At 37.9% G+C, this 21,990-nt stretch overlaps 1 protein-coding gene across 4 annotated transcripts in view; it reads right to left on the bottom strand.

Annotated features, from left to right (window-relative positions):
• PHACTR4 (phosphatase and actin regulator 4) overlaps nt 1–21,990 on the bottom strand; it is a 120,754-nt gene that overhangs the window by 54,690 nt on the left and 44,074 nt on the right. The window contains exon 2 of one of the 4 annotated variants that reach the window (XM_027864506.1): nt 16,050–16,222. The exons of the other annotated variants lie outside the window; for them this stretch is intronic. The gene's annotated coding sequence lies outside the window, so the exon portion shown is untranslated. The remainder of the gene's footprint in view (nt 1–16,049; nt 16,223–21,990) is intronic. 4 annotated transcript variants of the gene reach the window in all.

Below are 21,990 nucleotides of genomic sequence, written 5' to 3'. Positions count from 1 at the left end.
ACTTAAAGGGCTTCATGTGGAAGAAAGATTAGCCCTGTTCTGCTTGGCCCTAGAGGACAGGAACCAGGAGGAGTGCAGATTTAGGCTCAATGTTGGGAAAAGCTTCCTCACCATTTACAAATGTCCAAAGTGCAACTAGCTGCTTTCTAGGATAATGGGTTTCTCTTCAAGACAGAGACTTGTCAAGTAGATTATGGGGGCCACTGATACTCAGGGATGGATTAGAATAGAATTCAGGGATGAATTCTTCACAGAACAAATCCTCTTAATAAAAAGATTTGGGGGCAGCTAGGTGGCGCAGTGGATAGAGCACAGGCCCTGAAGTCAGGAGGACCTGAGTCCAAATACGGCCTCAGACCAAACACTTGACACTTACTAGCTGTGTGACCCTTAGCAAGCCACTTAACCTTAATTGCCTTAAAAAAAAAAAAAAGATTTGGATTCAGTCAAAGGGCGGCACTTGAGGACCTAGAGGGCCAAATAGTAGCCTCGAGGCCGCAGGTTTCCCATCCCTGGAATAGATGGTTCCCTGCTCCAAAATCTTGCATCTTGTAAGATGTGCTACAGCTTTTACTCTACTCTACAGCAAATCTCCTCCAAATTTGAAATTCTGTGATTGTATATAGGAAAGTAGGCAGAAAAGGTATTTTGGGCAAGAAGCATAATGGACTCTTCAGAAGCTGGATGTTCTTTGAATAAACTAGTAATGTTTTTCTCTTACCATTCTCAAAAGATAAGAGGAGGGGAAAGGAAACCTAGTTCAATGGATGAGGAGTCTAGTTTTCATCTAGGTGGCACAGCGGATGGAGCTCTGGGCCTCAAGTCAGGAAGACTCCTCTTCCTGAGTTCAAATCCGATCTGAAAACACTTACTAGCTGTGTGACCCTGGGCAAGTCACTTCACCCTGTGTGCCTCAGTTTCTTCATCTGTAAAATGAGCTGGAAAAGGAAATGGCAAACCACTCCAATAGCTTTGCCAAGAAAACCCCAGATGTGGTCGTGAAGGGTAAGACATGAATGAAACTACTTAACAACAACAAGACCTCAAAAGAGAAAAAATAAATTACAAAAGTATTACTATAGAAAACCAACCATTCTAAGGGTTTCTGATGGGAAATCAGAAGAAATTTACTTATAAGACTCTATGGCTCAAATGTCTTGACTTTTTATAAAGACAACAACATAGGATCCAGTTTGAACCAGGTTCTTAAAAAGTAGGCCTTACCTTAATAAACTCTAATGGCTCCCTATTACCTCTCAGATCAAATACAATCACCAGGAAGCACTTAAGTGAAAAATTCTCAGGAAACCACTTGTAGGAAATACGTAACAACAGATGAACAAATTCTAACCTTCTTCTGACAGATCTGGAAACTGAGGCTTAGAGTAAGTCAGTCATTTGCCAAATGTCACACAGCATGGGGCAGCTAGGTGGCGCAGTGGATAGAGCACCAGCCCAGAAGTCAGGAGGACCTGAGTTCAAATCCGACCTCAGATCAAACACTTGACACTTACTAGCTGTGTGACCCTGGGCAAGTCACTTAACTCCAATTGCCTAAAAAAAAATGTCACACAGCAACTAGTCCCTGTTTTCTGACATTTCTTTTAGTCCAGTACTTTTTCCATTGTACAGTTCACAGAAAGTTCTAGTCATGGCAGAGAAAGAGGATCTATCAGTCACCAACAATAATAACTAACATTTACATAGTGCCTACTGTCTATTATTTCATTTGAATCTCATGACAAACCTAGGAGGTAGGGGCTATTATTATCCCCATTTTACAGACAACAAAACTGAGGTTGAAAGAGGTTTGTCCTGGATCACACAGCTAAGCAGTATCTGAGGCTGAATTTGAAACTTGAAATACCTGACTCCAGGGTCAGTGCTCTGTGCACTATGGCTCCACCTAGCTGCCTAAAAAGTACCACCATATATCATCCTTTTTGTACTGACAGGTCTGTTTTAGGACATCTTAATATAAGTTTATTAGGCTTCACTTTACACAAATAGATCAGAGCATATTTTCATTGGTGACATTCTAGCCTAATGTTTCTTAGGAAGCTGGCTTAATGAAAATGTGTGTTGGTAACAAAGTCATGTTTTTCACTTCTGATTGAGCCAATAACTCAATGTAGATCATATTTTCTTCAATGGTGTTAAAATCTTTTATACAGTAACACAGATCATATAGAAACATTTATTTTTCTAAAGGCTCCACCATACTAATATTTTGGTAGCCAACTCCCTCAGCCACATGCCAACATTCTTGTCTGATTCCTTCTGGTCAGGTATCTATTTCTCTTCCGTGTATTGTATAAAAATGCTTCAATAACCCTCTTACTTTTCTTTAGCAACCTATCTGTAGCCTCTCCTCTGTTCCCCTAACCCCAGAACCCCAAATCAAAAAAGGGAAAAACAAAATTCTCATACCAGATACACAGTCAACCAAAACAAACTCCAACATTGGCCAAGTCCAAAAAAAGTGTGAAATATATGTATGTCTCATTCTGTACTGTGGCTCTATGACCTCTCTGTCAGGAGGTGGACAGCAGCACCACTGGTCCTCTGGAATCATTGCATTGATTAGAGAACTGCTGTCTTTTGACCCTGTATCAGTCCATATAAGTCTTCCCAGTTTTCTCTAAAATTATCCCTTTCATCATTTCTTTCTTTCTTTTGGGGGGGGGGGTGAGGCAATTGGGTTGAAGTGACCTGCCCACAGTCACACAGCTAGTGAGTGTTAATGTGTCTGAGGCTGGATTTGAACTCAGGTCCCCCTGACTCCAAGGCCGGTGCTCTTATCCATTGCACCACTTAGCAGCGCCCCCTTCATCATTTCTTACAGCAGAGCAGTATTCCATGATATTCCTATATCACAATTTGTTCAGTCATTCTGCAAACACCTTGGTTTGCAGTTCTCTGCTACATTTTCTATAATTTTTTATGAATTTATTATATCCATGTTATTAGCATGCACTACCCCCCCTCCAAAATATAAGGCCTCAAAGGCAATGAATACTTTATTTTTGATGTACTGTTGATGTAAAGTGTCTGTAACAGGTGAATGCAAACAAATTTGTTAAGCACTTACCATATGCCAAGGCCTGTGCTAATTGCTAGAAATTAAAACTTAAAAAAAAAGAGAGACAACTGCATTGTCTCAAGACCATCACAATAACAGAAGAAAACACATAAAAGTTTGGCTGCACGGTAGATGGAAAAGGCCAGTAGGCCTAAAGGATCAGCTGTGGGGCAGATGGCAAAGCCAGAGGCCATTAGGTCACATAGTAGGTCAGATCATGGTACCAGGAGACCACAGGGCATAGAAGCAGATGAGAAGGGCGAGCTATCCTCTAACTAATGAGAAGCATGAGAATTATTGCCTTCAATTTTATTGGAACTGTGTAAGCAGTTAAATGGCACATGGGTGGGGCTAAAGAAATGTAGGTTACACAGAATTGTTTCCATGCTCCCCTTTGATCTTTTTTCCAGATCTTACTGCATAGCTACAGTCTTTGTATGTATTGTTGTTTTGGTTCTTTAGTATGATTTCATTTCTTCCAATATTTCTCTATTATCTACATATTTACCATTTCTTAATGGGACAAAACCTTCCATTATGCTCAAATGTCATTTGTTAAGCCATTCCATAGTTAGTGGACATATAGATTGTTTTCAGTTCTTTGCTATTATACATTACATATGTTCAATTCTGTGTTGCTATTTGGATTGATGTAAATTAGATTATCCAAGAGGAGTAAGTGCTTAGTAATTTTAATTCTGCATATTTCTTTTTTCTATCTTAAAATATCCCAAGAAGGTGGAGCTTCAATGAGAGGCACTAAGGATAAAGTAGGCCTGACAATAATTATAAACAAGGTGCCTTGAAGGATGGATGGTATGGTGTAGTAAGAAGAGCTTAATATTCAAAAGAAGATCTGTCATTCAAGGCCTAGCTTCAATACTTACTAGTCATGCCTACTACAATGAGGAATTGACAAGATAATTATACTTGTACTACTTAGAAGGGCTGTGGAGAGGAAGTGCTTTATAAATACATTTCCCAATGATTTCAAGCAATATAAGTTACAACAAAACTAGCACAATCAAAATAAATTCGGCAGAACCTTTCTCTCTCTCTCTCTCTCTCTCTCTCAAAATGGGTTCTATTACTAATTCCAGTAAAAGGTAATTTTCTCATCACAAATATCTGATCTGAAATGCCTCCAATATTTAAGGGAGTTAATATCTTACAACTTTTTTTTTTTTAAATCATTTCCCAAGATAGAAGTTAACAGCCTCAATTAGGGCCCTAGGGACGGTCATTTCTGAATTTATTATTGTCTCACCAAGGGAGCAAAGGTTGCAAAGGAATAAAAGAACATTCCTCCAGATCAAGAAATTTTGTTTGTAAAATTATTGTACAAACGAACATTCAAATATGGGAAAAAAGGCAGGAAAGAGGTAAGATGTGTAGCCAAAAGAAGGTTCAAATATGAGCTCTGCTACTCACTATGTGACACAGGATGAATCATTTAACCTCTTTCAGACTTAGTTTACTCCTCTGTAAAATAAGAGTGGGGTGAGCTAGATAACTTGAAGCTCTCTTGCAGTTCTAAATATATGATCTTATAATGATTAGCTCTGAGTTTTCAGGGACTGTTGCAGACTCTTAACATGTTGATAACACTTCCCCTTTAAGAAAAGATAGCTGGTAAATAGCGACAAAGAACAGCTTCAAGAAGAGATCAAGCTATCATTTAGCTGTTAATTTCGTTGCCTTGGCTGGGCATGTGGGTAGGTGACCCAGTGGATAGAGTGCAGCTAGATGGTACAACAGATAGAGTGCTAGCCCTTAAGTCAGGAAGACCTGAGTTCAAATCAGCCTTCAGACACTTACTAGCTGTGTGATCCTGGGCAAGTCACTTAATTTTATTTGCCTCAGTTTCCCTCACCTATAAAATGAGCTGGAAAAGAAAATGGCAAACCACTCTAGTATCTTTGCCAAGAAAACCCCAAATGGGGTCACGAAGTGTCACACATCACTGAAACGGCTCAACAGCAACAACTTGGCATGTGAGGCATGGAAATTCTTTTCTCAATTCCTCAATGTGTTGACCTGTAGCCTTCTCCTCTTACCACAGTCCTGTCTCCCTTACTATACTCAACCTTTATGGCCCTATACTGTCCAATTGTCTTCAGATTCTAGAGACCCCTTGACTGCCCAGGAAGCAAAAGGGATATAATAACTGGACGTTGCCATTCTAACTAACCAAGCCTGAAAGTCCTATGGAGCTTTTATGACACAGGTATCTGTCTCCATTCTCAAGTCTATCAAATCTCAGTAATGATAATATCACTGAGCAAACAGCAATCATTTTCAAAGAAGAGAAAGTTATTATGTGAATACTTGGGTTATGAATCAAGACCTACGTAGGAATGCATGTTATTATGTGAACAGCTTCTAAGAACTAGGCTGACAGAAGGAAAAATCATAGACAATGAGAGTCAAGGAATTCTTGTTACTTCCAAATATTCATCCCATCTAACCTCAAATAGTAGAATCACATAATATTAGAGGCTTGAGCCTTATTTAGAGCCTTATTAGAGCCAGTAGCCTTATTTTACAGATAAGAAAACTGAGACCCATAAAGATGGGTCTTGCCCAGGGTCACAGAGTCAACAAAGAGGAAGATCTGGGACTAGAACCCAGGTCACCTGGCTTCCAATTCAGTATTATTTGTACTACATCACCAAACAACTGTGATATATGCAAAACAATCATTCATCAAAATCTCTCCTTCAGTATCTTTTGCCTAGCTTGGAAAAATGATCTAACTTCTGACAAACTGACCACCACAGCTCTTTAGGGAACAGTAGGTAGTGTCATACACATGTGTGTACAATACTGGTTTCATATCTTATCCACCCACATTAATGACAGGCATGAAGTAATATATATGTTTTTGTATTCACAACATAGTAATTTGAGTTTTAAGAGAAAGAAAGTGAAGTTGTGCCAACAGCACAGCCTGGAACTTATACCTAGAAGACAAGCCTGGGGCTTGTCGTACTTGTTTTCTTAAGGCTGACATTTTCAGAATAAAAAGGCATGCAAATAAGTTCACGAGAGCAGTGAGAATAATGCACTTGGAGCTCAGAAACATGCACTCTATTTTTTAGTTCGGTCATTAATTCACCGGGCAACCTGTGTATACACAATGTTTCTGGGTGGTGGTTAAATTTAACTTCTTAATTTTCAACTCTGCTAGAATTTCATCTGTCTAGCTCTGGATCCTATGAATCTACATCCCATGAATCTCTCTGTTCCAAACAACAGAACTATCTTCTGTCCTTGAGCACAGAATCAAGCTGCAGAGAGTCATGAAATGTTTCAAGTGGAAGGGACAATGAGTTCATCCCTATACAAATGATTCACACTCTCAGATTTGAAAGGACCCTCAAATACCATCTAGTCAAACCCATATTTTAACAAAAATTTCCAAGAGAACCTACCCAATAAGTGACCAACTAGCCTCTGTTTGAAGACTTCCAATGAGGAATAATCCATTGCCTACCAAGGCATCCTATTCCACCTTTGAAAAGCTCTGTTAATGAGAATTTCCTCATATGAACCTTCAATTTGCCTCCTTGAAATGTTCACCCATTTTCCCTCATATTAATGTCCTTCCTAAACTGTAGCAGCTAGAAGTAAAAATAATACTCTGAATGTGGTCTGACCAATGCAGAAAAAGACAGGAACACAACTAATCATCAATAAGGCATTTAGTAAAGACTGTGGACATCTCTTAATGCAGCCAGCCTAGACTATCTTACACATTATTAGCTTTGGGGCTGCCATATCACAATGTTGACTCTTAATGAGTTTACAGCACAATAAAGCACCATTATCTTTTTCAGACCACCAGTTGTCTACCCACGGCCACCTCTATTTTATCTTGTGAAGTTATTTATTCAAATGAGGTGTAAGAATTTAGGATGACACAGAGCTGAAACGGCTCTTAGAGGCAATGTATTCCAACCCACTCATTTTGCAAATGAGGAAGCTGAGACTCCAGAGGATAAGGAGCTTGACCAATAGTAGAAAGGTAATGACAGAGGTAGGATTCTAAATTCCATCTGATTAGATTTTGTCCCCAACTTCAAGTCTGGCAAGATCATTTACATTTCTTCTAATTTGGTATTTATGTCACTTGCAAATTTGATACATATACACTTGTCACCTACATGCCTTTAACCAAACCATAACTTAAAACATTCAGTAGCACTGGGCAGAGCATGGTACACCAGGATACACATTCCAGTGACAATCCTTCTAAGTTGACATCTAATCATAATCATTAATGATTGAGTCTAGCCATTTAACCGGTTCCAATCTTCACGGCATTATCATGTAACCCACATTCCTATATCATGTCCAGCATAAGAGACTCTATTCAATGCTTAGACAACATCTAGGTAACTCTATCTATAGCAGTCATCTGGTCTGTCCATTTAGTAGCCTGGTCCAAAAAAAAGGGGGGGGCAAGGAATGAGGTTAGTCAATGCAATTAAAGAAATATTTATTGAGTGTCTACTATTAATAAGGTATCTTGCTAGGTACTGGGGAAAACAAAGACAAAAATAAAACAGCCTCTAACCTCAAGAAGCTTAACTAGAAGTATACACCACGTACACAAGTAATCACAGTATTAGGAAAATGATTATAAGTTCTAGACTTTTCTCTCCCAAACAAATTCTGATACTATTTTGTTAAGTTCTATAAAGTAATTCCTTGATAAGATTAATTGGTATGGGACTAAATCTATGAATTAGTTTAACTAACACTGTCATTTTTATTATACTGGTTTGACCTAATAATGAATAAATTTATGATTTCCTCTAATTCTATAGTATCATACAGATATATTAATTAAAATCTAAATTGATAACCACTAGATATTTTATGCAATCGTAGTTCTCAAAGAAGTTTCAATTCCTATTATTTCCTTCTATTTTTGTTAGGCTTGTATAGAACTGCTGATGATTTTCATGAGTTTATTTTATATCCTGCTACTTTACTGAAGCCTTAAATAATTTTTGTTAAGTTTCTTTACTTAAGATTTTTTTTTCCCTACAGGGCCACTAGGTGACGCAATGGATCGAGCACCAGCCCTTAAGTCAGGAGGACCTGAGTTCAATATCCAGCCTCAGACACATAACACTTACTAGCTTATGTGACCCTGGGCAAGTCCCTTAACCCCAATTGCCAAAATAAAAAAATAAAAAATAAAAAACCTTTTTTCCCCCCTAAATAAACCATATTATATTGGGGAAACAAATTTTTGCATGATTTTGCATATAGAAATGGGTATCATTTCTTGCCTTCTCAATGAATGGAGGGGGGGAGGGGATAGGCTGAAGGGAGTCAATTTGGAACTGAAAATAAAAATTTCCTTTCAAGAAAAATAAATGAAACATCTGTAAATTTTGCCTCCTTTCTAACAATGTTTCTATCTTTAATTTCCCTTTCATCTTCTTGTTATGGCTAGTATGTCTAGAACCGTCTCAAATAATAACAGGTAGAGGGATAACTTTATAGAACTAAATGAACAAAATATGTTTGGTCTAGTATCTCGAGGGAAAAAATGAAAACAAGCAGAATCACACGATCAAAGAATTACTACTTAAAAGTATAGTTTGAGATTCGGTATTCATAAGAAATATTTGGTACTGGTTATGAAATAAAAATGTAGACCAGTGTTATAGATCATACAAGCAACACACAGAAGTAATCAAATACAGTAGCCCTGATCTTCTAGAAACCCAATACCAGAATTTACATGGGAATAACTCCCTATTCAACAACAACTCCCGTTAATGTTAGGAGGAATGGCTTTCTGGGATGAGGAAAAAGGAAGTATACAGGTGAAAATTTAGGTAATTTTTTAAAAAAATCAATAAAATTAAAAAAAAAAGAATTGCTGGGAAAACTGGAAAGCAGTTTGACAGAAAATAAGTTTCAAACAGCATCTTAACACCTACCACTATAAGCTCCAAATTAGGAGAGGCTCATAAAAAAATTCAGGACGCAGAAGGAAGAGAGTCTTTCAAAATTACGGCTAAAGGGAAAATTCATCATCAGTAGGATAGAGGTAACCTTAATAAATGATTTTGATTACAAAAAACAAAAAGACTTTTACCCCAACAAAATCAACGTAACTAGTATAAGAAGAGAAACTACTGATGGGAGTGAAATCTCATCAAATACTTCTGATATGTAAGACACATAAGGCACTCATCACTTTCCCATAGGGAAGCAGTTAAAAGGTATCAATCACTATATGAACAAATAAGAGAAATGAGAATTAAAACAACTTCATTAGACCATGAACTCCTTGAGAGCAGAGGTTGTCTTTTACCTTTCTTTGCATTCCCAGAACTTAGCACAGTCCCTGGCACACAGTAGGTGTTTCAGAAATACTCGTAAATGACTGACTTCATCATTTAAACTTATCAAGTTGACAAAGATAATAAAAGAAAGTAATAGTCATTGTTAGAGAAACTGCGGAGAAACAGGAACACTAATGCATTATTAGTTGATTCACAAATTTGTCGAACAGTTCTGAAAAACAATTTCAAATTATGCTAGAAAAGTCATTAAACTATGTCGATCCATCCAATCCATTATTTGGGTTATATTAGAAGGAGGTCAATGACAAACAGAAGGGCCACACATATAATAAAATATTCACATCAGCATTCTTGGTGTAGCAAAAAAACTGGAAACAAAGTGGCGTCCATCAACGGACACTAGAGTAGTGACTGAACAAAATGAAGTAAACAAAGCAATGGAATAGAATTTTGCCATAAAAAAGACAAATACAGCATAGAAATCAACACTGAAAGCTCCTACAGTCATATCAATTGCAATGACCACACTTGTTAAAAAGTAAGGAAGACGAGGGTTGTGATTATGGAACGGTACATATACATTGTTAGACATTTCTTTTCCTACCTGAGTTTTTGCTCAAACTTCTCTTTGCTATAAGGGAGGGCTGGATGGGTGGGTACGCTGAAAAACAATTCTGATGTTTTGAAAAGCCACAGTGGAAGGGAAAGCTGGCAAAAAGAGGTTGTAGGAGTCAGAAAGCCTCCAGAGTCTCTTCTGTTAGTTTTTCAACCTGAGCCATGATGGTTCTTTGTCACCACTGTCTTCTTCAGACACTGACTGTAACTTCTAGAATTCTACCATAGGAATTTAAGTTAAGCTCATTGACCTTTAGTTTGTAAACTTCATGACTTTCAGTTTCTTCAGTAACATAGAACATAGTCCAGGTGAGCCTGCTTACCTGAACTGCTCAAGAGTTGCTAGGTGCTCTCTTAATACCTCTCTACTTATCTTGGATATGAATTCCCTTTGAGATGTTTCTGTTTCATCCTTTTCAGGACCAGAAACCATTCTCCTGGGCAGAAAAAAAAAAATGAAGCTCAAAAGAGTCAAGGAGCTGCACTTTCTTTTCATTGTTGTCCTTCCATTCACCCTCACCAGTAGTTTCTTGAAACTTCTGTTTTCTCCAACTTAATCAAAAAAACATGTTTTATTATCCTGAACTTTCTTCACTAATCTCAGTACATTCTGAGATTGAGCATTTTTGACAGTCGTCCTCCCACCCCCACCCCGGCCTGCAGCCTGATCACTTTATTAACATTACTGGTCTCCACAGATTTCTATGCGTTCTGCTAATATTTTCCCAGCTCTTTTACCCCAAAATGCTCCCCTTCTCCCTTTTCCTCCCCAAGTCAGGGAGATGAATAGATTACAAGCATCTACTTGAATGGGGTCTATGGTGAGTCTTAAGGGACAGAGACTTTGAAGTTCCAAAAGATGATTCTCAATATGGCACCAGTAAGGGGCTCTTGCCATGGGGTACAAGGCTCCCGGGTCTGGGCATCAAGCCATCCTGTGCATCTACTTCTTCCTTAACCCATTTCAATCACGATATGGGCCAAAATGTCATGATCTACATCAAATGTTGTAAACCAAGCCTGACTCAACCTGATAATTCAGGTTCAAGACTGGAGTGAAATGAGATATTCATAGACCATCTAACACTTAACCAAAACTAGAAATATTAAAATTAAATGTATAAACTTTACTCAAAACAGGGCCCTGACAGAAAAGAGCTCTGGTTTAGTAAAAAGAGGTTGGGCTTGGATTCAGGAGGCCTCAGTTACAACTCCTGACCTCAATACTAACTTGGAGTGTGTCTTTCAGATAATCAATGCACTTCTCGGAGGCTCAGTTAAAACGTGTAGTTTAGATTCAATGATCTCTGGAGTCTCTTTAGCTCTGACACTGTTTACTTCTATTAAATTATCAATGCTAAATAACATTATTTAACACCATTGTTCTAACACTAAAATCCATCTTGATTGTCAACGGTTCAGATAATAATAACAATAACACACAATCCAAGTGTAATATTATCTCTGTTATTAGAAAACTTCCCTGTCACAAACTACAGGCAATACGCAGATAAACTGGTTTCCCGATGACACATATTTAATCACCTGCAGGATTGTAAGTTCATATGATATTAGAGCTGGAAGGCATCTCAAAAGAACAATTCTTCTTTCTTTCTTTCTACAGTTTATATCACAATGACCCTGCGAAATGTATGGTATAGGTATGATTAAGTCCATTTTATATGTATTTTGGCTACTGTCACATAGTCAAAAAATGTCAAAAGTGAGGATGAACATTTGATTGCCAAGTTCAATGTGGTCTTTCCATTGTTATATGGTGGGTTACTCAAGACTTGTAATATCCTAAGGGTAGAAATTATGTTTAAGTTCATCTTGTCCAACTCCCTTACTTTACAGATGAAGAAACGGAGGCCCAGGATAGGAAGAAATCTGTACTGAGGTCACAAGTTTGTCAGCTACAGGGCCACTTTGCTTTAGAATCATTTCAAGGCAAAAAGTGATGACTATTGTGCAGTGTAAAATTGTTAAATGTCTAAATCATGTCAAAGGAAAAGGAATTTTTAAAGAATACTGACTCAGAAACCATGCCTTAAATTCACAACTATAGTTAAAAGTACTTAATTCCTTATTTTCTCAGTAGGGGAACTTTCTCCTCCTACACACTCAGTGCCACCCCCCCACCAATTCTAATGGAGTCTAATGGAGTCTAATCACTGCTTTGGTTCTGGAGGAAATTGAATACAAACTACTATGCTATACCTTGCCCTAAAGCAAAAGAAAGAATACTAAACTTAGAAAAAGTCATAGAATCACAGAGTTGGAAAGGACCTCAGAGACCAACTGGTTCACACTGTACTTATGCAGGAAATCTCTCATATAACACACTCCACAAATTGTTATTGATCTCTGATGACCTCTAATGAGGGGGTCTCTAGGACCCCCAGCTAGCCCAGTCCACTTTCCTTACTCTGTGCAAACTCCAACAACTGCTCCTAGTTCTGCTTTCTTGGACCACACGGACCAAGTCAAATGACTCTCTCCTCCATATGAGGACATTTTAAATAAGGAAGGCAGCTACTATGCAGACATCTTCTCTTCATTCCCACCTCCTTCAAGCAATCCTTATAAGGTACAGTTTCTGGTTCTCACTATCTTCATTTCCCTCCTCCAGACAGGCTCCAGTCTGTTGAGGTCTCATCTACAATATGGCTTGGGATCAATTCCCTTTACTGACACCACCTAGATTTCATACCATGGGAACACTACATAACTTCTGATTCCCAATTTCCTCACCTCCAAAATTGGGAAAAAAAAATAAGACCTGCTTCAAAGAGGTATAAATAAATTCTGTAAACTGTGAAGGCCTAAAAGAAGGTAACTTGTTATTGCTCTTTTTGTGTAACACAAAGAAGTCAAACATTAGTAATTCTATAAAGAAGGAACACTGGATCAAATAAAAAATACCTACTCCTAAAAGATCAAAGTTAGAACAATCTAAAGATCCCAGGTACTGAGTTAATCAATAAACATTTTTTAAAATTTTTTCTTTTTTTATTAATTTCTTTTTTAGTTTTCAACACGTACTTCCATAAACTTTTGAGTTTTAAATTTTCTTCCCCTCCCTCCCCAAGACGGCATGCAATCTGACATCGGCTTTACATATACATTCCTATTAAACATATTTTCACATTAGTCATGTTGTAAAGAAGAATTAGAACCAATAGGAGGAACCACAAGAAAGAGGAAACAAAACAGAATGGAAAAAAAAGAGCAAATAGTATGCTTCGATCTGCATTCAGACTCCACAGTTCTTTCTTTGGATGTGGATAGCACTTTCCATCATGAGACTTCTGAAGATGTCTTAGATCCCTGCATTGCTGAGAAGAGCTAACCTATCAAAGTTAGTCATCGTACAATGTGGCTGTTACTGCGTACAACGTTCTCCTGGTTCTGCTCACTTCACTCAGCATCAGTCCATACAAGTCTTTTCAGGTTTTTCTGAAGTCAGTCTGTTCATCATTTCTTATAGCACAATAGTATTCCATTACTTTCATATACCACAACTTGTTCAGCCATTCCCCAGTTGATGGGCATCCCCTCAATTTCCAATTCTTTGCTACCACAGAAAGAGCTGCTATAAATATTTTTTGTACATGTCGGTCGTTTTGCTCAATAAACATTTTTTAAGCATCCACTATGTGCCACGTACTATGCTAAGCACAGGCGATACAAATGCAAGTAACTATGAAAGCTACACAGAGGATAACTTGTAAATAATCAACAGAAGGAAGGGATTAGAATAAAAAGGGATCCAGAAAACCTTTCTATAGAAAGCAGAATTTTAACTCAGACCTGAAGGAAGCCAGAAGGCAGAAATGAGAAAGGAGAGAATTCCAGGCATGGGAGACAACCACTGAAAATGCTTAGAATTGAGAAACAAAGTGTCTTGTGAAAAGAATAGCAAGGAGGCCAGTGTCCATGGATAGCTGAGAATGCAGGGGAGAGAAAGGTATTAGAAGACTGGTTATAAAAGACCTATTTCATCCTGGAGGTGATGGGGAGCTCACTTGAGTTTATTGAGGAAGTGACCTGGTCAGACCTGAACTTTAGAAGATCACTTTGAAAGATGAATGGAAGGGAATGAGGAGACACTTGAGGCAGAGAGGCCAACTGACAGGCTAATGCAAGAGTCCAAGTATGAGGTAAGGAGGGCCTCCAACCGTGTCATGGCAGTATCAGAGGAGAGAAGCGGATGTATCTGAGAAATGTCAGGATTATAAAACTGACAAGCCGTGGGAACACACTGTATATAGGAGGTGAAGGAAGGGAGAAAATAAGGTGCCCAGGATGACACCTTAGTTGGGAGTGTGGGCAACTGAAAGGACAGTGGTTCCCTTGACAATAATAGGGAAGGTAGGAAGTGAGGTGAGGTGTTTTTGTGTTTTTTTTTTTTAGGGGGAGGGTGGCGGGGGGGGTGAGGAGAGGGGAAGAGTTAAGTTTTGGACATATTTTAAGTTTTTAGTTCAAAACAGTTTAACATGTCTAAAGGACATCCAATTTAAAATGTCCAAGCTCAGGGGCAGCTAGATGGTACAGTGGATAGAGCACTGGCCCTGGATTCAGGAGGACATGATTTCAAATCTGGCCTTAGACACTTGACACTTACCAGCTGTGTGACCCTGGGAAAGTCACTTCACCCCAGTGCCTCGCCAAAAAAAAATATCCAAGCTTGAGATCTGAGATTAGAAGTCTACAGGGATGTTGGGGCTGGATAAAGAGATGTGATCATCATCAGCATACAGATAACTGAATCTATGAGAAGTGATGAGATTACCAAGTGAAATAGTATAGAGGAAAAAGAAAATAGGGCAGAAACTATCTGACTAAAACTACTGATAAAACTGGAAAGCAGACTGATAGAAATTAGATTTAGACAAACATTTCACACTGTATACCAAAATAAGCTCCAGTCATATGACTTAAGATACGTGACAAAAATGCATGATCTAAGAGGTCCCATCATAAACAAAGAAACAAGGAAGAAATTACTTTTTACAACTTTGAATAGGGGAAGAATTCACAACTAAACAATATAGAGAGAGGAGCAGGGGAGATAAAATTTAAAAAAATTTTGCTCCAACCAAATCAATGTACTTAAAATGAAAAGAGAAACAATTCAGGGGGGAAAAAAAAACCTTCACCGAGTTTCTCTAACAAAGATCTTATAGCCAAGATAATAAGAAATTAATTCAAATTTATAAGAATAAGAGCCATTCCCAAAATGATAAATGATAAAAAGAATACAAATGTGATATAATGCTACTGTGCTATAAGAAATGAGGAAGGGGATGGTTTCAGAGAAGCCTGTGAAGAACTGAATGAACTGATACAGAGTGAAGTGAGCAGAATTAGAACAGATTACACAGTAACAATATTATAAAAACAACTCTGTAAGAATTAAGAACTCTGTTCAATGTAGTGACATACCATGATTCCAAAGGACCAAGGATGAAACATGATAGTCATCTTCTGATAGAGAGTTGATGTACTCAAGTTGCAAAATAAAACATACATTTGTAGACAGTGCTGCGGAAATCAATTTTGCTTGACGCTGCATATTTATTACAAGGGTTTTCTTTTTCTCTCTCCTCTACCCCATAGAGGAGGTAGGAGGAAATGAGAGGGGTAGGGACAAGGAAGCCTTCTACAAAGAAAAAAGGGCCGCCAGAGCATTTTTTTAAATGCACAGAAGAAAAGGGAAGCCAGAAAGAAGCACAGAAAAGGACAGCTTTGTAAGTTACATATTGAATTTACTATACATTTCAGAAGAAAAGCAAGTTGTATGTGATGGAGTATGTATGTGGCTCTTTTCCTAATTTGCTAAAAGTATATGAAAGTGCTCCGTTACAGTTAATGTTTGTTCAGTTCAGAATAAAAAACAAAAATAAAGATCAAAGGATCATAGATTGACAACTGGAAGGGACTTTAGCTATTCTGTAGTCTAAACCCTTCATTTTACAGATGAGGAAATTGAGGACCAGGGAAAGAAAGTGACTTACTCAAGGCTCAGAGGTAGTAAGAAGCAGAGCTGGAATTCGAAAACACGTCCTCTGGTTCTGGGTCCACTGCAATTTCCACTACACCATGCTGCCTCCCTCAATCCTGGACTGTTCTTCTGAATCACAAATCCCAACCCTTTCCATGGGCTGAATGAAGATTTCACGTTTGGTGGCTATGAAGGAGATTAAAGAGCTTTGGCCTAAAATAATAAAATACTTTGCAAAACCACTAGTTTAAAAAGGGTTTAACAGAGCTCTGTTACTTACCTAAGAAGTAATATAAATAAAAAACAAACTAATACCAGCACAGAGTTGAAATACACTAAATATTCCTCAATAGAGTAGTTTCAACTGACTCCTTATTGCCCACATACTTTCATGGATCAGCTTATACCACTTATCCTCCCTCCTCTATTCTACACTTAATTAAAGGCACCAAACATTCATTCTTTTAATTCATTTAACAAGCATTTACTCAAGCACCTATGTGCTGGGTACTATGTTATATACCAGACATTTTATTATTAAGGGTCTACTATATGTAGAGTTCTGTGTTACATGGCAAGAAAGAAAGATAAATAATTTTGCCTTCATCACAAGTAAATCAATAAATGAACATAGAATTTACTGTGCTAAGCTACTGGGACTGAATAGAAAAAGTAAGGCAGTCTTTGCACCAAGTCTAAATGGAGGCAATACATTGAGAAGCTTTCAGTTGCAAATCAAATGAAAGGCTCTATGGTTCTTAGGGTGTAGTAGGTAATGTTTCCCAGATAAAACCACAGCCACTTCTAATGTTGAACCATTTGACATTTACAAGGCCTCTGGTGGGGATAATTTTCCTAATAGCAGCTGTGGCTACTATAGAGATGGGGGATGAGGCACCTGAAAAAACAGCCAGATTGTATCTTTTTGAGGATTGGGAGACAGGTCCTTGGGCTTACCTCTCCATCACTGATAATGGGTCATGTTAACATTTTGATGGAGAAGGGATACCTGGGTTCCCTTACAAGCACCTCAGAGAAAGTATTTAACAGAAAGTGGGGCTGGTAGAGAGGGCATTTTTCTGCAAGCTGTATATAACAGAAATTGGGAGTTTTATATTCAAAATTCTCTTTCTGTTCTACTCTATTTTGGAAATAGTCATTTTGTTGATGTTCACTAAAATCAGAATTTTTTTAATTGGAAGGGAAAAGCATGTACTTCTTGTAACAAGATCATATTCAGAGCTGCAAGGACCACAAACATCATCTCTTCTAATATTCATATTTAACAGATGAAGAAACTGATATCTGGAGAGGTTAAGTGATTTGCTTCAGATCACACAGGAAATAGGTGGCACAGGCAGGGTCAAACTAATATAATCACCTGAAAATCCATTATTATTTTTCACTACATCAAGACTGATAGCAAGGGTACTTAAGCTTTCTTCTGTCATGAACCTCTTTGGCAGTTTGGTGAAGCCCAAGCTATTCTCAGAATAATGTTTCTGAATGTATAAAATAAAATACATGGGATTACCAAGGAAACCAATTGTATTCACATACAGTTACCAAAATTTTTTTAAAAAAATAAGTCCATAGCTCCCCCTCCCAGGTTAAGAACCCACAACTTATAGGATTTTATGGCCAGAAGGGTTGCTAAGGGAAAGTATAATTCAACACTTTTATTAACAGAAGAGGAAAGTGAGGTTAAGAGATATTAAGTGACTTTCCCCAAGGTCACACAAGAAGAGAAGGGATACTTTCTACAATATCATTTTTCTATAATGATGCCTGAGTCACAATCTTCCTTAAGACTGTCCACTAACAATGACAATAATAACAGCTGACCTTTGTGGCTTACAAAGCACCTGCAGCCATCCAAAATCCTGAGATGGAAGTAGTGAAGGGGATGACATCATGAAAACCATTTTAAGGAAACTGATTATCCAAATGGGGCAAGCTGCCTACTAAAGGTTATACAGCTAATGCTTCATCTGAACTGTCTCTAAAGGAAGGTAATATTTTTGCGGGTGGCAACACTTTGTTAGGATAAATCCAATTTGGCTCAAATTCACAGTGGGGTAAACATTGGGTTGGTGCTAGGATGTGGAGTATCTTCAATGTCAGGCTAAGAATTTTGGATTTTGTTCAGCAGGCAGTAGGTTTCTGAGCAGAAGTGATATGATGAGATCAGTGCACAAGGAAGGGACATATGACAATGGTATGAAAGATGCAATGGAGAGGACAGTGAGTAGTAAAAGCAGTACCTGTTGGGTGACTTTACATTATTAAGTGGGGTGGGAATAAAAGCCTGAAGTAGTATTTGTATTCTAGCCTGTATATGATGTAAAAGGAAGAACAACGTACTGAGAATCAGGAGATACGAATTCCAGTCCTAAACATGCCAACAATTATCTGTATTACCTCAGAAATCCTTTCCCTACTCTGGGCCTCAGTTTCATCATGTATAAAGGGAAAAGATTGTATTAAATGATTTCTACTGTCCTTATCAGCTGTAAATCATACCTCAGGCAGGCCTCAAACTCATTACAAGAGAAGAACAGAGGGAAACCTTTAAAAAAAAAAAACAGAAAAACAAGACATTCACCGGGTAGATATTCAAGATCTGATGATTACTAAAATAACAATATTTTCACTAGGTGCATTATATTTTATCGAATAAGATCTCAATACAACTGATAATAACATGAGAAAAAGATACAGCTATCACATAGTATTTCTGAGTAATGAGCACATGATTACCAAGTGACTCAAAGGCAATGAATGTAAAGGAACCAGAAACACCCACACTTAGGTGTTTCAGTAAGCCCTTGTTTTGCAAATGATTCATCAATTAAAGTTCCCTATTATCTATGAGTGGCTTATCCATGTCATACCACCACAATCCCAAGACAAATATGAGAGAGTTCAAAGTAGAGATCACTAGGATCAAGTACAGGACAACTGAATTCTGAAGCCAAACCAAAACGGTGTTGGAATGATCCACTGAGTTAGAATTCTCTAAACCTTGGCTTCCATTCCAGTTACAGGGATAATGGAAAGCTGAACCTATATTCAGAGTTGCTTTAAGATGTAACAGGGCCATCTCCACTTGTCCTGATCAATATCTAGCCACTGGACCCAGATGGCTCCAGAGGAGAAAGTGAGGCTGGTGACTTTGCACAGTCCTCCCTCACTGAAATCCAATTCACCTGCACGTCATGGCATCACCTTCCTGATGTCACAGTCCTCTTCGAGAACAAAGGGCAAACAACAACAAGGTAATAAATTCTGTAGAAAAATCTAACACACTAATATACTTATTTCCCAAAATTTCCTCACGGATTTCAAGAATCTTTAATTGTCAGTATGGGTACTCCTTCTATTGATAAACATCACAATCCTTCTATAGGCATTTGATAATTACTACAGGCCAAAAAATTTATCACCTTATGGCCATCCTGCAGATAAGCCTCTGGCCTGGCCAGATACAGTCTATCACCAGGCCATTCTCAAAGTCTCTCCTGCTTACTAGGATCTGCCAGGGATTGTGCTCTGCTCTCATAGTGTAGATATCAAGATTCGGGGGGGGGGGGGGGGGAAAGATGTGCTACTTACACATCCTTTGCATGCCTGGCTATGCTAAAGTAACTAGATCAGAGTCACTTTTATTCTCAAGGCAATCAATCTTTAGTACAATATGCTGTTATAGATCCAGCAGAATTATAAACAAAAATGTTTTTACCTGAGAAAAAAATGCAAATTTGGCACAAGATATCTGGGTTTTTGAGAAACACCAAAACATGACAGTAGCCAGTTAAATCTCATGATCATAGATTTAAAGCTGGGACTCTAAGGACATTTAGTTCAACCCTCGAATTTTACAGATGAGGAATTGAGACAGGCTAAATGACTTGCCAAGATCATCCAGGAAATAAACAGCAGAGACTGGATTTGAATCCAGGTCCCACAAATCCAGGCCCAGGAACAAGTTACTTCCAGTAGCTAAGTCTTAGAGAAATAAATAATTCACCAACACCTAATTTGTACACAGATATACATTTAAATATAAGAACTTTAAAGGAAAGTTGAGGTTATCTGGCCATAGTGCATAGAGCACTGGGCCTGACGTCAAGTCTGGCCTCAGACACTTCCTAGTTGTGTGACTCTGGACAAGTCACTTAGCCATGTTTGCCTCAGTTTCCTCATCTGTAAAATAAGCAGGAGAAGGCAATGGCAAACTACTCCAATAGCTTTGCCGAGAAAACCCCAAACTGGGTCACAAGGCATCAGAAAAGATTGAAATGACTCAACAAAAGGTGATGCAGTCCAACCTTTTAACTTTACAGGGGGGAAAATAAGGTCCAGAGGTCCAAGTAATTTGACCAGGGTCAGAAAGGGAGTCTCACATACCTTCTAATTTAAAAAAAAATTTTTTTTGAATCACACCACACTATTTCCAAATAACTTTTGTTTAAAAAGTTAAATATAATTTAGCAACCAAACTATTATATTTAAGTGCAGTCAATGGAAAGAAAAAAAATGTGCAATTCTCTATCCTCAGTTTACCCCTTAGACCACAATGTAGCAGGATAATGATCTCACTGGTCTTACTAGACCTGTTTGTCAAGCAAAGCTTTCAAGTTGGGCATCTTCACATGAGGTGAGAGAGCTCTGTTCCAAACATACTTTTAGAATCTTTTTTGGTTATAGATTTCTATTTATGATTTTAGGGTTTTTAAGTCCAGAACTAGGTCCAGCCTTTTAGATAAATACCATATTTTAATGCATTTACTAAAAATATTCAGAAGAGGGGAATCTTCCCCAACTGCTACTACAAACTAAATTCTATATTTCCTTCTAAAAACAGATTTTAATTATGAAGCTGTGTACACTTCTAGATTCACAAAAACGAAGTAAAACAAAGAAAAAAACAGCCTTTGTTCTTCTGTGGCTCTTAAGTGGAACACTTATAGATCATTAGGAGAGTTAATCAACCACTATCTAGAGATGATTTCCAAATCCTTCACTTCCTCCCTTTCTCCTGCCTGAGTTTTGAGTACAAGTTTCACCAGTGAAGAAAGGACAGTAAAAATGCTAAGTCAAAGAATGCTTTTAAAGACAAACCAAAAACCAAAAACCTCCTCCTTCCTAACTCCTTAGTCAGTGGATCAAGAATCTCCTACCTGCTACAGTAGTGTTGTGTTCAGTTTGAGGCACAATTTAAATAGCATGTGATAAACTAAAGATTGGCCAAGGAAAGACAACTAGGATGAAAGGTCTTGAAACTGATGTCATAGGATTATAGGCTAAGGGAACCAGAGGAGAGAAACCTGGGAAACGGGTGCAGGCAATAGCTGTATTTGAAGGACTGTAACATGGATAAAGGATTACACTTGTTCTGTTCAGCCTCAGAGAACAGAACCCAAAGTAGTGGGCGGGGCAACTAAGCTTGATGTTAGGAAAAATCTCATTACATTTAGAGCTATCTAAGAGCACAGTGAATTACTTTAGAAGAGTAGTGGGCTGCCCTTCCTTGGAGGTCTTCAAGCAAAGAACAGCTGATCACTTTGTGATATGTTATAATGAGATTTTTTTTTTTCCTGGTATGGTTTAGTCAAGATGGCCATGGATTCACTTTCCAACTTTTAATGATGCAGTGATTTTACACCACAAATTTATTCAGCTACTTCCTAGTGGTTGGGCGTATGGCTTGTTTCTAGTCTTTTGCTATTACAACTAAGGCTACTGAGAACATTTTTAGCATAAAAAGTTTTTTTTCTTGCTTTTAACAACCTTGTTAAGTCCCATGGTGAAATTACTGGATAACAAGTTATGTATGAACAATTTAGTAACTTTTTTTCCTCCAAAACCAAAGTGTTTTGTAAAGTGGCTGAATCAATTCACATCTCCAAAGAACAGTGAATTAGTCTGCCAGCTCACAAGACATAGTTTTA

Source organism: Vombatus ursinus, unplaced genomic scaffold (assembly GCF_900497805.2).
Source record: "Vombatus ursinus unplaced genomic scaffold, bare-nosed wombat genome assembly UNPS02014775.1, whole genome shotgun sequence".
Lineage (NCBI taxonomy): Eukaryota > Metazoa > Chordata > Mammalia > Diprotodontia > Vombatidae > Vombatus > Vombatus ursinus.
Note: the sequence above shows the minus strand (reverse complement) of the source record. Positions and strands in the feature narration are given on the sequence as shown.